Source organism: Leuciscus leuciscus (genome assembly GCF_965113295.1).
Source record: "Leuciscus leuciscus genome assembly, chromosome: 3".
Classification (NCBI taxonomy): domain Eukaryota; kingdom Metazoa; phylum Chordata; class Actinopteri; order Cypriniformes; family Leuciscidae; genus Leuciscus; species Leuciscus leuciscus.
In genome coordinates this window covers 28,487,444-28,503,377 of record NC_138727.1, presented here as the reverse complement: position 1 = coordinate 28,503,377, position 15,934 = coordinate 28,487,444, and positions in this window count along the sequence as shown.

Sequence of the window (15,934 nt, the reverse complement as noted above, 5' to 3'; positions counted from 1 at the left end):
AAAAAAGTGCCACCAACTGCTAAACATGTTAGCAACATACTAGAAACATGCTATCAAATACTTAGCTAAGTGTTAAAGCATGCTATTACTGCAATTAAATATGAATTTGCTGTAACTCAGGCATGCAATGTCCAATCTACCCCAAAATTAATATGTAATATGCTAGAAACATCATAAAACATGCAAGAAATGCTAAAGGAAGTTGTTGTAACTCAAGCATACAATGTCCAATCTGCCCCAAACTTCACATGTTTGATAAAAGTCCTGCACTGAACACATCTACATAGCGATATTCAGATGTAGACATAGCCCCACCTACTGGCAACAGAAACTGACATGGTTGAAACAGTAATGCAGTACTAACCACATAACTATTGTGTACTAAGCATGCTAGAAACATACTAAACATGCTAGCAACTACTATACCTCCTTAAATGCACATTGCCCAACCATGCTCTGTCTTTCTAAAGCCACAGAGTGACGATGGCACGAGTGCGAGGGCCCTTTCATCGCTGCTTGCAGCTTTAATTAGGGCCCAAGCCCTGAAAGGGCGAAGGCCCTATTGTTTCCGGTAGGATTATTTATTATTATTATTATTATTATTATTATTATTATTTTTCTGTCAACCTTTCGGGCATTTTTGGGGCCTTTAACATGCTCGAAAACTCTTGAAATTTTGCACACAGGTCAGAACCTGCGGCCATCAGGGCCGGGCTGAAGCTGGTACCCGGGCGTGGCAGGGGGGCTCAACAGCGCCCCCTTGAACGGGGTCCGAAAGTTTGGTCCATAAATCAGACACGCTTGCATGTAATAATATGAAACTCAATACACATATAGATCTCATCGGGCCAAACAACTTTCGTACTTTTACTTTTTACGCCAGCCCAACAGGAAGTCGGCTATTATGGGTTGTTTGGAAACGCATGCTGTGGAATTGAATGTACTCCTCCTAGGGAATTCATCCATTCGCCTCCAAACTCAGTCAGCATGAAGTCAAGACATTGAGGATGATAAATTGCGGACAGATTTTTGATATCTCGAACGGTTTGGCCGTGGCGAGGACACGAATTGATGGCGAATAATGGAAACAGGAAGTGTGTTATAACTTCTGCATACATTAACTGATCTTGATTAAACTTCAGCAGTGTGTTCGTTGTAAGAGGCCGATCACATGGATGTGACTATTGTGAGTCAAAGTTATAGCGCCACCAACTGGCAGCAGGAAGTGTGTCCCTTTCAAAATGCTTTGAAATCACCCTCTTATTTTTACCCGATTTGCTTCAAAGTTTATGTGTATAATGTAAACACACAGCAGATGTAGACCTGTGAAAGGATTTTTGATATCTTTAATACTGTTGCCATGGCAACGCTTCAAACTTTAATATTCTTTTTTGATGCTTTTGAGACTCTTAACATACTTGAAATTGGATGAAACTCGACAGACACATCACATTTATTAGCCCGTAGACATGTGCAAAGTTTCAGAAACGGGCGTGGTGAGGGGCTCAGTAGCGCCACCTTTAGTCATAAGTGGGGGCTTAGTTTTAAGTAGAGTCACAAAAATCGTTATGTATATTGTTCTCATCAAGCCGGACAACTTTCTAATTTATAGTCATAAGCTGTGACCAACAGGAAGTGAGATATTTTGGTTTGAATGTGATTTTTTGGAGAATTCTCTCCCTCTCTCTCTCTGCCTCTGCGTCTCTGTGTGTGTGAGGGGTGGGGGGATTTGTCTTTTGAGTGAGATTTGTTTAAAATTCCTGTTTTTCAAGGTTTCAGGGGCTTTTGGGGCCTTAAACGTGCTCGAAAACTCTTGAAACTTTGCACACAGGTCAGAACGTGCGGCCATCAGGGCCGGACTGAAGCTGGTACCCGGGCGTGGCAGGGGGGCTCAACAGCGCCCCCTGGAACGGGATCCGAACACTTGTCCATAAATCAAACACACTTGCATGTAATGATATGAAACTCGGTACACATATAGATCTCATCGGGCCGAACAACTTTCGTGCTCTAAGTTTTACGCCAGCCCAACAGGAAGTCGGCTATTATGGGTTGTTGGGAAAATGCTTGCTGTGGAATGCGAAGTACTCCTCCTAGAGAATTCATCCAATCCCCACCAAAGTCGGTGTGCATGAAGTCAAGACATTGAGGATTCTAAATTGCGGACGGATTTTTGATATCTCGAACGGTTTGGCCGTGGCGAGGAAACGAATTTAGGGCGAGAAAAGAGAAACACGAAGTGGAATAACTTCTGCATACATTAACTGATCTTGATGAAACTTCAGCAGTGTGTTCGTGGTAAGAGGCTGATCAGATGGATGTAACTATTGTGAGTCAAAGTTATAGCGCCACCAACTGGCAGCAGGAAGTGTGTCACTTTCAACATGCTTTTGACAAAAGTGGGCGGGTTAGTTTTAACTACAGTAAAAAAAAAATTGTTTGTATATTGTACTCATCAAGCCGGACAACTTTCTAATTTACATTCATTAGCTCCGGCCATCAGGAAGTCAGATATTTTGGTTTGAATGTGGATTTCTTTGCAAAATCAGCCTCTGAATTTTTACCCAGTCCTGCTAAGTGGTTTATTTTATTCACACCAAACTTTTTCAACATGATGAAAATACATTAAAGATGCTTAATTGTGAACGGATATTGAATATCTCAAACGGTTTTGATATGGCGAGGGATTAAAGTAATGTCAAAAAAGGAATCAGAAAACATCTCATATCTTCTACAAATGTAATTATACACCATTTATTTTTATATAAAATTATACAAATATTAGAACTAAACCCATTTTCTGTTTTTGCCATTCAAGAAGTATAAAAAAAGTTAACAACAGGCTATTTAGTGCTATTTGGTTCAACAAAAAAGCAAACATAGGGCTATTCTGCCCTCTTGTGTCCAAAAGGATATACAAATAGTATATTCAACTTTTTACTAGGTAGGCCTTTATTGTATTTAAATATAAATGTATTAGGTATATGACTATGAGGATATTTTCCCATCGGTTAATCGACGTGTGACACGAGCGGGTGCTTTTAAATCGCTAATATAAAAGTGAAAGTAAAATTCGGACGTCCGCACGGACATTGATAATGGTGCACACACGTTGGAAAGAATGATACTTTTAAACATAACACTAAACCGCCATTAGGTGTCGCCAGGCGACCGTCTTAATGAGCGAGTCATTGATTCATTCGTTCAAACGATTCGTTCGAATGACTGAGTCATTCATGATTGAGACAGATGTTTATGGATTGATCATTGAATCTTTGAGTCAACCGATTCGTTCAAAATGCTGAACCATTCAGTAATGAGAAAACAAGTTGCCGTAAGATGCGCGACGGTTCTGCTGTGATCTTTGTTTAACTACTTTTGCTACTGAAACAGAACAAAAACAGTCAATATTGCATCTAAAATGTAAGTGACTTAATTATAACTGTTTATTAACCTGTTGTATGAAATCAATGTCACAGTTTCAATTGTGATTGTATTCAGGAAACGGTAGCCTACTCGTCAAGTGAGGTTGCTTAACTCTATCATAGGTTATAAAATATATAAAAACTCCATATTTGTAATTTTTATAGTCAGTATGTTGTTAACTGGGTTTCTTTTTTGTGTGCTGGGCTCATTTGTTTACGTTTCTCCTGGAGAAGCTGCACGAGCCTCAGCAGCGCAACCTTGTTACCATTGATCAGTAATACATTTATTAACAACTGTTGATTGCAACTTAAAATGAATGTAATAAAATTAGAATAATCTCTCGTTTTAGTGATTCCCAAGTTATTTTGTGTCATTGACGTTCAAATCAGGCTACTCTGGTCGGGCAAGCCAAATTCTCTTTCAGGTAGGCCTATTGTATATATATAAATATATTAGTGATGTCGGTTAATCGACGTGTGACACCGCTGGGGGCTTTTAAATCGCTAACTTAAAGTAAAATACAGATGTCTGCACAGACTTTAATAATGGTGCTGAGTAGAGCGAGCATTTTCAATGAATTCCTATGGAAGTAGGAATTAACTAAAAAACGTTCGCTCTGTTCTGCTCGTTCCTCGCCGTGGGCGCTCACAGTTATGAATGCCTGTTTAGCCAAGAGCTTTTAGTTTAATTTTAAAATGAACGCCATTTCGGGGGGTGGATTGCTTGAATTTATTTTACAAAAGAACAATGTTGTGTTTTATTGCGAGTGTATATAAATATAAGTAAACACTTTGCAGTTTGAATGATGTCCTGTATGAACAAAATTATGTGCCAATTATGTTTTTATGTGTCTACTGTTAAATCACACACACATTTCAGCATTGCAAACTTGACATCGCAGCCTGTTCATTATAGCCTTAATAAAATATAATAAAATAGTAAACCTAACATATACACACTGCTCTGTTTAAATAGTCAGTAGTACAGTTCGTACATTCACAGTAAGCACTGCTCCACTGTGATTTTTCCAAGCACATTTTTGCGCGTGTGAAGAGGATGATTTTTTCCATCGATATTGGAACACGAGTGAAGTACAAAGCCTATAATAAAGAATAGTTTAGCATCCAAATACATCACAACTGTTGAAACGTTTTGATTCTAATGAAAGGGTTACGTGAGCCCAACACTTACTTTCGTTTTTATTTTTACATTAAATTTAAAGGATTTGTTGTGGAATATTTTGAGTGTATCATAAAATCAGAATAAGGTAAGACAAGTAAAATTACCCGTCTTTATTATATATATATATATATATATATATATATATATATGTAAATATAGCTGCGAGCAGCGATGGAGGGCCCAAGCTGGTGGAACCGCCACCCCGGTGCCTTTAGTGTAACTAAAGGCACCAGGGTGGCGGTGCCACCGGCTTGGGCCCGCAATCGCTGCTCGCAGCTATATTTACATATATATATATATATATATATATATATATATATATATATATATATTTATTATTATTATTATTATTCTCCGCATTTAATCGCATTTTTGAGGGCCTAAACATGCTCGAAAACTCACGAAACTTTGCACACGCGTCAGAACTGGAGAAAATTTACATCTGATATAGGTTTCAGAATTGGGTGGGGCAAAATGGCTCGATAGCGCCACCTATAAAAGTTCAACGGAGTGCGCCTCCCGCTATGTTCCACGTACGTTTACGAAATTCGGTACATACATGTAAGGACCTAATACCTACAAAAAAGTCTCTTGGAGCGTAGCCCTAAACACAACAGGAAGTCAGCCATTTTCAACTTCCTCTCAGATTTTTGTGCAGTTTTTGCCATTTTCATGCCTCGTACTTTAACGAACTCCTCCTACAGTTTTAATCTGATCATCCTCAAATTTGGTGAGTGTAATCTTAAGACCTTTGCGACGTTAAATTGCGAAGATCTTGAGTTTTTGTCGAGGGGCGGGTCCTCGGCGGCCTGACAAATTTCGATGTTTCGCAATGAAACAGGAAGTTGCTGAAACTCAGGCATGGAATGTCCAATCTGCCCCAAACTTCACACGTTTGATAAGCGTTCTGTCCTGAACACATGACCATGCTCATATTCAGTTACAGTCATAGCGCCACCTGCTGGCAACAGGAAGTGGCATGTTTAACACTGTTGTGAACTCCTGATAACATATAAAAAAGTGCCAGCAAGTGCTAAGCATGCTAACAACATACTAGACAAATGCTAAAACATGCTAGCAAACACTTAGCTAATTGTTAAAGCATGCTATTACTGCAATTAAATAGGAATTTGCTGTAACTCAGGCACGGAATGTCCAATCTGCCCCAAACGTCACACGTTTGATAAGAGTCATGGCCTGAACACATCTACATGAGAATATTCAGTTATAGTAATAGCGCCACCTACTGGTAACAGGAAGTGTCATGTTTAACATGTTGATGCCGTTCTAGCAACATGTTAAAAATACCATTGACTTCTAAACATGCTAGAAACATGTTAAAACATGCTAGCAATACTAAGCTAAGTGCTAAAGCATGCTAATATAATGAAACAGGATGTTGTTGTTACTCAAGAAGGCAATGTCCAATCTGCGCCAAACTTCACACTTTTGATAAGCGTTCTGTCTTGAACACATGACAATGCTCATATTCAGTTACAGTCAAAGCGCCACCTGCTGGCAACAGGAAGTGACATGTTAAACACTGTTGTGGACTCCTAATAACATATAAAAAAGTGCCAGCAAGTGCTAAACATGCTAACAGCATTCTAGAAACATGCTAAAACATGCTAGCAAACAATTAGCTAAGTGCTAAAGCATGCTATTGCTGCAATTAAATAGGAATTTGCTGTAACACAGGCATGGAATGTCCAATCTGCCCCAAACTTAATATGTAACATGCAAGAAACATGCTAGTAACACATAGATAAGTTCTAAAGCATGTTAGAAATGCTAAAGGAAGTTGTTGTAACTCAAACATACAATATCCAATCTGCCCCAAACTTCACATACTTCATAAAAGTCCTGCACTGAACACATCTACAAAGCAATATTCAGATATATAACCCCACCTACTGCCAACAGAAACTGAACTGGTTAACACAGTAATGCAGTACTAACCACATACCTATTGTGTACTAAGCATGCTAAAAACATACTAAACATGCTAGCAACTACTATATACTGTATACCTCCTTAAATGCACATTGCCCAACCATGCTCTGTCTTCCTAAAGCCAACGAGTGACGATGGCACGGGTGCGAGGGCCCTTTCATCGCTGCTTGCAGCTTTAATTTAGTAAAATAATTGTTTATTTCTTCGGTGCATCGATGTTGTGCTGTAGGCTGGCCTGCTCGCACAGGTAATTTAGCCGATTTAATTTGATTTGCATGTGAAATGCAAATCTGCAGTGTGGCCTTTCTGGAGTTATTTATGTTATTTCTTAGTTTTATTGATCAAAAATGTTTTTATACATTTTCTTCTATATCTTTGTGTGATTTTCTGTACATCACGGCTTTGAAACGTTAAAGTCCCGCCCCCCATACACATGATTCGACTATTAGTCGACTATAGGCAAGACATGACGATTCTGATTCGACTATGAAAATCCATTGTCGGGGACAGCCCTAATATTTAGTATGTGTTTTGTGGCCTTATTTCAGAAACTTTTGTTTTTTTCAATAACCTTGCATAAACATTATTCTCTCAAAAATACAAACATGTACATTCATGTTGCTTACATATTATGGTAACCCTGTTTGTGCTAAATGGAGTGTAATTACACCTTTGCCATTAATATGTTTATAAGCAACTGAAAAAAGCACAAATGTCAGGGCATGTCAGAACATCTCAAGGACCCCATAAACACCTTAGACCCCAGAGGGTTAAGTTGTCTATCTGTACGATATGGAAGAAAAAGTTGTAATAAACTTTGATAAAATTTTTCTGGACTTTTTGTCACTGAGAATCGTGCAAAACGGACTATAGCAGGTTGAGTGTGTGTTCTTTTCACAATGAAACTCAAGTTGTTTTGTAACATAATTTTATTGGAAGTAGGTTCACTTTTGTATGCAATTCGGTACTCTGACGCAAATGTGGCTAAGCAGATATCATTAAAAAAAGGCTGATTTGGTCTATTCTTGTAACGATCAACAAAACTTGTCATCCACATCTCTTCACTTTTCAGATTTTGAGAGTTCAACTTGTTGTAACGTAAAGACGGGTCAGAATGCCAGCTCTCCTTGATCTAATTAACTTACTGGGATCTTCACAGAACACAAAGACCCCTGTTCTCCTTGATAGCAAGAATTTACATGATTAACTTACTGACTTTCCAATCAACAAACAGGCTCTGTCCTTCCTCTACTGTCTACAAACAACAGATGGTTGTCATCTCAGTTACTCATTGACTGCCATTTGAATACGCTCTCTTGTCTTGAATCAGCAAAACACGAAGTTTACTACTCCACGGGAAGTCATGAGGGGCAAGGCGCCGCAATGTCGGCAATTTCGCAAATCCCCTGTGGGTTCCTTAAGACACTGATTTACACCCAAACACTGATTTACACCTCAGAACAAACAAGACAGTGTCTAACCAAAAGCCATGCGAGTGGAAAACGCACGTACACACATTTACACCCTCACCCTCCCCGGCTCGGAAAGCCAAAAGTTCAACGCGTGGTGTGAACTCTGTGTGACTCCACACGCACAAACACAAAGAAACTATACTAACCCTGACCACGTGGCTTACAAATACCCTATAAACTATATAAATTGTATTTCTGGTTGTGTTTCAGGGTCTCAATACCCAAATTACTATATCTATAAGCTGTATTGTTTTATAATCAATGTAATATGCCTGTAACATCCCGAGACATCATGTATCTGTGTTATTGGGTCACAGAATCACCGTTCGCGGTATCATTTTGTGCCAAACAGTCCAACGGTGTTGAATCTTTAATCCAAAATAATGGAGGATGCAGTCTTTTATTAATGTCAGGATATAAATGCTTACAAATAAGTTTATGGCTTCAGCACCAGACGGAAGAGGCGCAAACTTTTAGGAGGCGGCCGCAACACGCCCTTCCAGATGATTGGCTCCGGAACGGGAGGAAGGCGTGGCTGTGGTCCCTTCAAAAACACGCGCCAGGCTCTCTAAACTTCGCAGTCCGCCAGAGAGAGAAAGACGACACGCCTCCTTCCCTCAAGGAAGCTTCGCTCGCTTTTATTTTCCTTTTATTTCCAAGTCTTTTCTTAGAACTACTATTACTTCAGTATAGTCTTCTGAAACCAACCCACGAAACCAACTTAAGGCTAAGATAATCTTTGCTGAGTCTTCACTCGCTTCAAGTCGCCATAGCAACCAGAACGCTGTGACCACGTGATCCAGGTGCCTTTATATCCAACACACACACACAGAAGGCCGATCTTCCAAACAGAGTAACGTAGATCTTTTAAATTTGCAATCTGAAGGAAATGCTGTTTAAAGTTGTCTAAATATTACTAAGAAACGTTGGGGTTTTGTGGTGTATGACTAAACTGTTTCTATCTCTCTCTCTAAATTCTCTTTCACACACACAAACATACACATACACACACACACACATACTCTCACCCACGTGTGCCGAGACAAACACACTACCACGTGCTCACGGAGCCGCCGACACACCCACCTTACAAACGCTACCATCTCAACATCTCACACGCACACCTAAAACCATTCGTATCTCAACTATTAGTTTCCTCTCGCTGATTTTCTCTCTCTCTCTCTCTCAAACCTTTTTATTTTGTTGTATTTCTGTATTACGATCGTTATATTGCCTGTTTTGTTTATGCATTTTTATTCATGCGTGATTTTAAAATAATTGTGTAATCGCTAGCTTGTTTAAATAAACTTTGTTAAATCATTTGAATTAAGTTTGCCTGTTTGTTTCAAATTCTGAGTCCCTGAGGAGTGCAGATCTTACCTTATAAGCTCTACGATTGTCTTTACTATTAAAAGAAATCTAAAAATTGTCTAAAACACGAAGATAATTATCTTCTTTGTGGCCACAAGAAAGTGTTATCTATCAGTGTTAAAGACGCCCGATTTCTGTTCATAACTTATACATTCGGTCCGCCGGACGGCCCGTCTTCATGATAAATGAACATTCTTCAACTTCTACCTCAAATTCCCCCTAATTGAGTAAATTCTACCCGTCTCTATCAGTGATTATTACAAGTAATTGTGTAATCGCTGATACAAGCCGAGGTTTTGACCTATTCCCTATTTTGAATAAATTAATTTATGGAAGCAACAGATGCATATTCACATTGATGAATATTACCGCTAATTTGAGCTAATTAATTCCCCAACACAAAGTCATTGTTGTTACATTGTTTTGTATAATGCTAAGTGGCAAACTCATACGAACAGTATCGTCACCTGTAGGAATAAACTGAACCTTCCTTGAACACTCTTTTAAGTGCATATTGGTTAATCTATAAACTGCTTCCTGTGCACTAACTTCTCGATTGTGTAAATACACGGTCCCTAATTTTTTTAAAGCTTGTTTTGCATCCACATTACCCTGAGTTGTTGATTCTCGTTGGGCATTAGCTAACAACAAACCCATTTCCCTTTCAGATTTTGAAATGTAGGAAATTATATAAACAATGCAGGCATAAGCATCTGTTACATATTGAATGTTCATATTAGCATTCCAACACTGAAGGCCAAACTTATTATACTGATTAACCCACACTTCATTTAATTGTCGTTTCAAGACAATGTGTGTAGTATTATTTATGCACTTATATGCCATTGTAACGAGGTTAAAATGGTTTTATTTATTTCACAAGATTTTTCTGTTATTATACATTTAAGACTGTTCTACTATTATTTAAACAAGTGTTTATATTCATTAAATTCATGGTGATGGTTCGACCGTTTCCTCCCCTCCTCTTTACAACAAAGTGGTTCGGTCCAGGCAGCTATATCCGCTGTATTGATCGTTGAGCGGTCTTTTCTGCCTTTTTCCCGAACGAAGAGGTATGCTATGTTCCATGCTAAAGATTAGTTGTTAGCATTGGTTGAAAATAATCCACACACAGAAATACACGATGTTTAAGTTGTTTTTATTTATTTTATTCACAGATGTAAGATATGTATACAATATTTGGGAATGTTATTTTTGTTGGCAGTGTACTGTGTTACTGATGTGTGAGCTGAAGCTGGCGTGACGGCCTGTCTATATCAAAATATATTCTCTTATGCAGGTATGCATCGACAAACCCTATTTTTGTGTTTTAAGTTTATATTATCGGGTTTCATGTTTAAGTGTATGGAGTTACTACGTTTTCTCCATCTCTGTGCTTTTGTTTTCTTTGCTTTTTCTTTCCTTGTGTTTTTCTTTTTCCCCTTTTCTGCCTTTTTCCCGAACGAAGAGTGTACTGTGTTACTGATGTGTGAGCTGAAGCTGGCGTGACGGCCTGTCTATATCAAAATATATTCTCTTATGCAGACCCAATCTGGCGCTCTCCTGTCGTTTTTACACTGAATCCACAACACAACGCAGACAGAAGCATACGGTTACACTGGTGTCGTGACCCGTTCGATTGTTCAGCGGCTGCCGAACTCCCGAGGTTGCTGCACGGAGATTAGAAGACGTCTGATTTCACCGCTTTCCTGCTTCATCGTGGGGACACGCTGAATGCTGCACGGAGATTAGATGACGTAGGATCGTTCCGTTTTTCCGTTTCATTGAGGGGACACACAGACTGCTGGTACAGAGGGAAGACGTCGGACTTTGCCATTTTACAGTTCACCGAGGAGACGCATGAACTAAACTTACAGTATTTTTGAACCAGCAAGATTAAGAGGTATCAAACAGATATAGATTTGATTTGATAGTAGGTTAAATGTTTTAAGTGATTAATCAATTTATTAGGGGTAAAATCAGAAAAAAAGTTTTTATTTTATAAAAGTTTTATTATTCAGCTGTGAAAGTTTTATTTTATTTTATTTCATTTTTTTTCATTTTTTTAAGTATGGTAATTAATGATGCACTCTAACAAGGATACCAGTTATTTTGGTGGCTATCATTTGGGGAGAGGCAGAGGGGTTTTGCCATTTAGTGTTCCGTGTACTCCTGGGAAGTTGAATAGCACTGATTATGATGCTAACAGAGTACATTTTTCTACTCCAGTATCTCATGATATACCTCCACTCGAAATGAGTTTATCAGAACCTACTGTAGTACTATCTAATGAGCAGGTAAAACAACTGAGCTCTGACATCAGTCAGTCGATTAAAGCCAGCTTGTTTTCTAGCAGTCAGTTACCTACATCAACTTCGTTTAATGACTGTCAGAGGTGCTCACAAGTGACTCAGTGTGGTACCACCATCATTGATGCTTCAAAGATGATCCTTGTACTGAAAAGTGGTAGAGAGCCACCATACTTCCGTGGTGACAGTTCAGATAAGTGTTCAGTCTTTGAATGGGAAGAGTTGATGAGAGCTTACCTTGAAAAAGGGAATTATTCTGGTCTAGAGCGCATTGATGAAATCATAAATAAATTGATGGGCCGTGCGAGGGATGTCATTCAGATATGGTTGCGCAATAGCGCCTCAGTCTCTAGGACTGGTGATGTAGATATGGTGTTCCGCGTCCTCAAACAGCACTTTGGGGGTGTGATATCCACAGGTCTTCCTATGGCTGATTTTTATGCTACGAAACCATATCAAAATGAGGGTCCTTTTGATTATTGGATCAGATTAAACAAAGCCGCTGACCTAACTGAACAGCATCTTAAAAGTGAGGGCAGAACATTGCAAAATCGGGACATGGAGCTTGCAGTTATGTTCATACGTAATTGTCCCGATAAAGGTCTCTCCATGATGTTCTTGAGCAAACCACAGCGTGAGTGGACCGCTGCAGAGGTACAAGACCGCTTAGATGAATTTGTAAGAGACCGCAAAGTATATGAGTGTCAGCTCTCACAACAAACAGTTAGTCCTGTCATTCCTGATGTGGGTGGTACACCACCGGGTAGAACCCAAGTCTCAGTTGAGCCTGATAATCCAACATGTGAAAGTAACACAATGGATAGGATACTAAATATGCTGGAGAAAGCATTAACATGTAATGCTGTCACGGTTTGGGTTTTGTTTATTGTTCCTGGTTCTTGTCTGTCATGTGATCCCCTGTTCTAGTCATGTGATCTTGCCTTGTGTTCCCCTGTCTGTTGTCATGTTGTCATTGGTTGATTGTTTAAATGTTCACAGGTGTCCCTTGTCTCGTCATTAGTCCAGTATGTATTTAAGCCCTGTGTCTAGTTCAGTCTTTGTGAGTTCTTGATGTTGTTAAGTGGATGGTGGTTGTTCTGTTCCTGAGTCCTGTTCATGTATTTGAGTTCGTAAGTCTGGAGTTTGTTTAATAAACTGTGCTGCATTTGGATCCTGCTTCCTCCATGTTTCAACCGAATCGTAACAGAAGAACTCACCACAAAATGGATCCAGCAGTGGTTAGCAACCAGGCCCTGAGGAAATTCCTTTCTTCATTGTTTCAGGATGGCCAGCCCATTGAGAGATATGCGAGGGACTTTTTGACTTGCTGTCATCTGGGATCATTAGATGACATCCAGCTCATGGAGCTGTTTTGGAGCGGTTTGGATGATGACATTGCTCAATTTATGCCGGAGGACTATACCGGCTGGACCCTGGAGGGATATGTCGACCTGGCCCTCTCCTTGAGCGGTTTGGCATTTACTGTGGGCTTGGCTAATGAAACACCCCTTGAGCTCACAGTACCCCCAGAGCCCTCACCGCTGGTCCCGTCCAGTCCAGAGTCTTCACAGCTTCACGTCTCGTGTGCCCAGCCTGAGAATCTTCACGTCACGCCAACCATCAAGCCAGCCACCGGATTGGTCTATGGCCGTCAAGGACTGGTTTCCAGCGTGGCCGATTCCCCGCTGATGTCAGCACGTGCTGCCACGAAGGCCATCGTTCCAGGGTCTCGTCCTGCCGAGCCTGAGCCTGTGCCCGTCACGCCTGCCGATCCAGAGCCTGTGCCAGTCACGTCTGCCGATCCAGAGCCTGTGCACGTCACGTCTGCCGATCCAGAGCCTGTGCACGTCACGTCTGCCGATCCAGAGCCTGTGCACGTCACGTCTGCCGATCCAGAGCCTGTGCCCGTCACGTCTGCCGATCCAGAGCCTGTGCCCGTCACGTCTGCCGATCCAGAGCCTGTGTCCGTCACGTCTGCCGATCCAGAGCCGGTGTCCCCTGACAAGATGGCCGCCGCCAAGCCGGTGTCCCCTGACAAGATGGCCGCCGCCGAGCCGGTGTCCCCTGACAAGATGGCCGCCTCCGAGCCGGTGTCCCCTGACAAGATGGCAGCCGCCGAGCCGGTTTTCCTTGACAAGATGGCCGCCGCCGAGCCGGTTTTCCCTGACAAGATGGCCGCCGCCGAGCCGGTGTCTGCTCCTGAGCCGATGTTTCTTCCAGCCTATGACCCCGTAGCTGCCCCCAAGAAAATTTGGGGGGCCAGTAGGTCCCGCGATGGGATCATGGAGGCCGCGCCACCATGGTTTCCTGAAATGCCGGCTCCGCCGTGGCCGCCCGAGGGGTCTTCTCCGCCCTGGTCCTCTGCACATCCTGATCCGCCCTGGCCGTGGCCACCCGAAGGGACTTCTCCGCCGTGGCCGCCCGAGGGGTCTTCTCCGCCCTGGTCCTCTGCACATCCTGATCCGCCCTGGCCGTGGCCACCCGAAGGGTCTTCTCCGCCGTGGCCGCCCGAGGGGTCTTCTCCGCCCTGATCCTCTGCAAATCCTGATCCGCCCTGGCCGCCTGCACATCCTGCTCCGCCCTGGTCTCCTGCACAGCCTGCTCCGCCCTGGTCTCCTGCACACCCTGGTCTGCCCTGGCCCCCTGAACTGTCTGTTCCACCCACGCTTCATGGCCCAGGCCCGCCATTGCCATGTCCTTGATCTATTCCTCTGCATGGGCCTGGCCCTCCATCCCTCCCCCAAGACCGCCTCCGCTCCACCACCCTCCTGAACTTATGTTTTTGTTTTGATGGGCGTCGGGAGCCGCCCATAGAGGGGGGGCTATGTCACGGTTTGGGTTTTGTTTATTGTTCCTGGTTCTTGTCTGTCATGTGATCCCCTGTTCTAGTCATGTGATCTTGCCTTGTGTTCCCCTGTCTGTTGTCATGTTGTCATTGGTTGATTGTTTAAATGTTCACAGGTGTCCCTTGTCTCGTCATTAGTCCAGTATGTATTTAAGCCCTGTGTCTAGTTCAGTCTTTGTGAGTTCTTGATGTTGTTAAGTGGATGGTGGTTGTTCTGTTCCTGAGTCATGTTCATGTATTTGAGTTCGTAAGTCTGGAGTTTGTTTAATAAACTGTGCTGCATTTGGATCCTGCTTCCTCCATGTTTCAACCGAATCGTAACAAACGCACAGTCCTCCAAAGCAGTCGTGCATCGTAAACCGAATGTTAAGAGACCACAGGTGTGTAGGGTCTGTCAGAGTCTTGACCACAGCACAGTTGCTCACTGTAGATTGCACAAATTGTGTTTCACTTGCTACCTTCCTGGACATACACCTGACATGTGTGAGATGTCTGCTTCACAGATTAGACCGAACAGCTCGACTGCTGCTGTCGATGGTCACCGTCAAAAGCCCCCTCAGGGAAACTATTGAGCCTACATCTGGAGGAGGGCGATGGTAGGCATATGAGTTCAACCTCCTTTGATAGTGATGACATTGAGTCTGTATATGCTTTCGTTTGTGAAAATGTCCCAAAGTCTAGCAAAGTAATCTTGCAAAACACCATGAGAACAGCTCAAAATGAAAGTTTGTTCTACACTAATATTTTAGTGCAGGATAAAGTTGAGTTGAAAGGAATGTTGGATACTGGGTCAATGGCGACTACCATCAGTGCTGCTATAATACCCATGTTAAAACAAGCAGGCGTGATGACAGATGACATGCTGGTTCCAGCGGATATTATTCTAGTGGGTTGTGGGGGTAAACAAACCAGTCCTTTAGGGCTATGCGATTTGAGACTTGAAGTTTATGGGTACAAGTTTTTAGTCCCAGTCCTGTTTGTTGAAGGACAGATTGATCCCATTGTTTTGGGTACTAATGTGCTTAAGCCACTTATACGACATTTCAAGTCAAATGATGGATTTTGGCGTGTTATGAGTAAACCTGATGCACCGGGCCAGAGTGACAGTAGCCAGTTTCTTCGTCTTCTGTCTAACCTGGAGAGATGGCGTGGGGAGTCCATCCCAGACAAGGTCGGAACTTTGAAGTTGAAAGGTGCTGTAACTCTTCAGCCTATGACTGAACATTTGGTGTGGGGTCGTTTACCCACGGGTACCGTGTTATCAGCTGGCAGTACGGTTATCGTTGAGCCTTGTACATCACCATGTGTGAACAGACGGATAATGGTTGGGCGAATAGTTTCTCCATTGTGGGGAGATGGGTGGCTACCCATGAAGA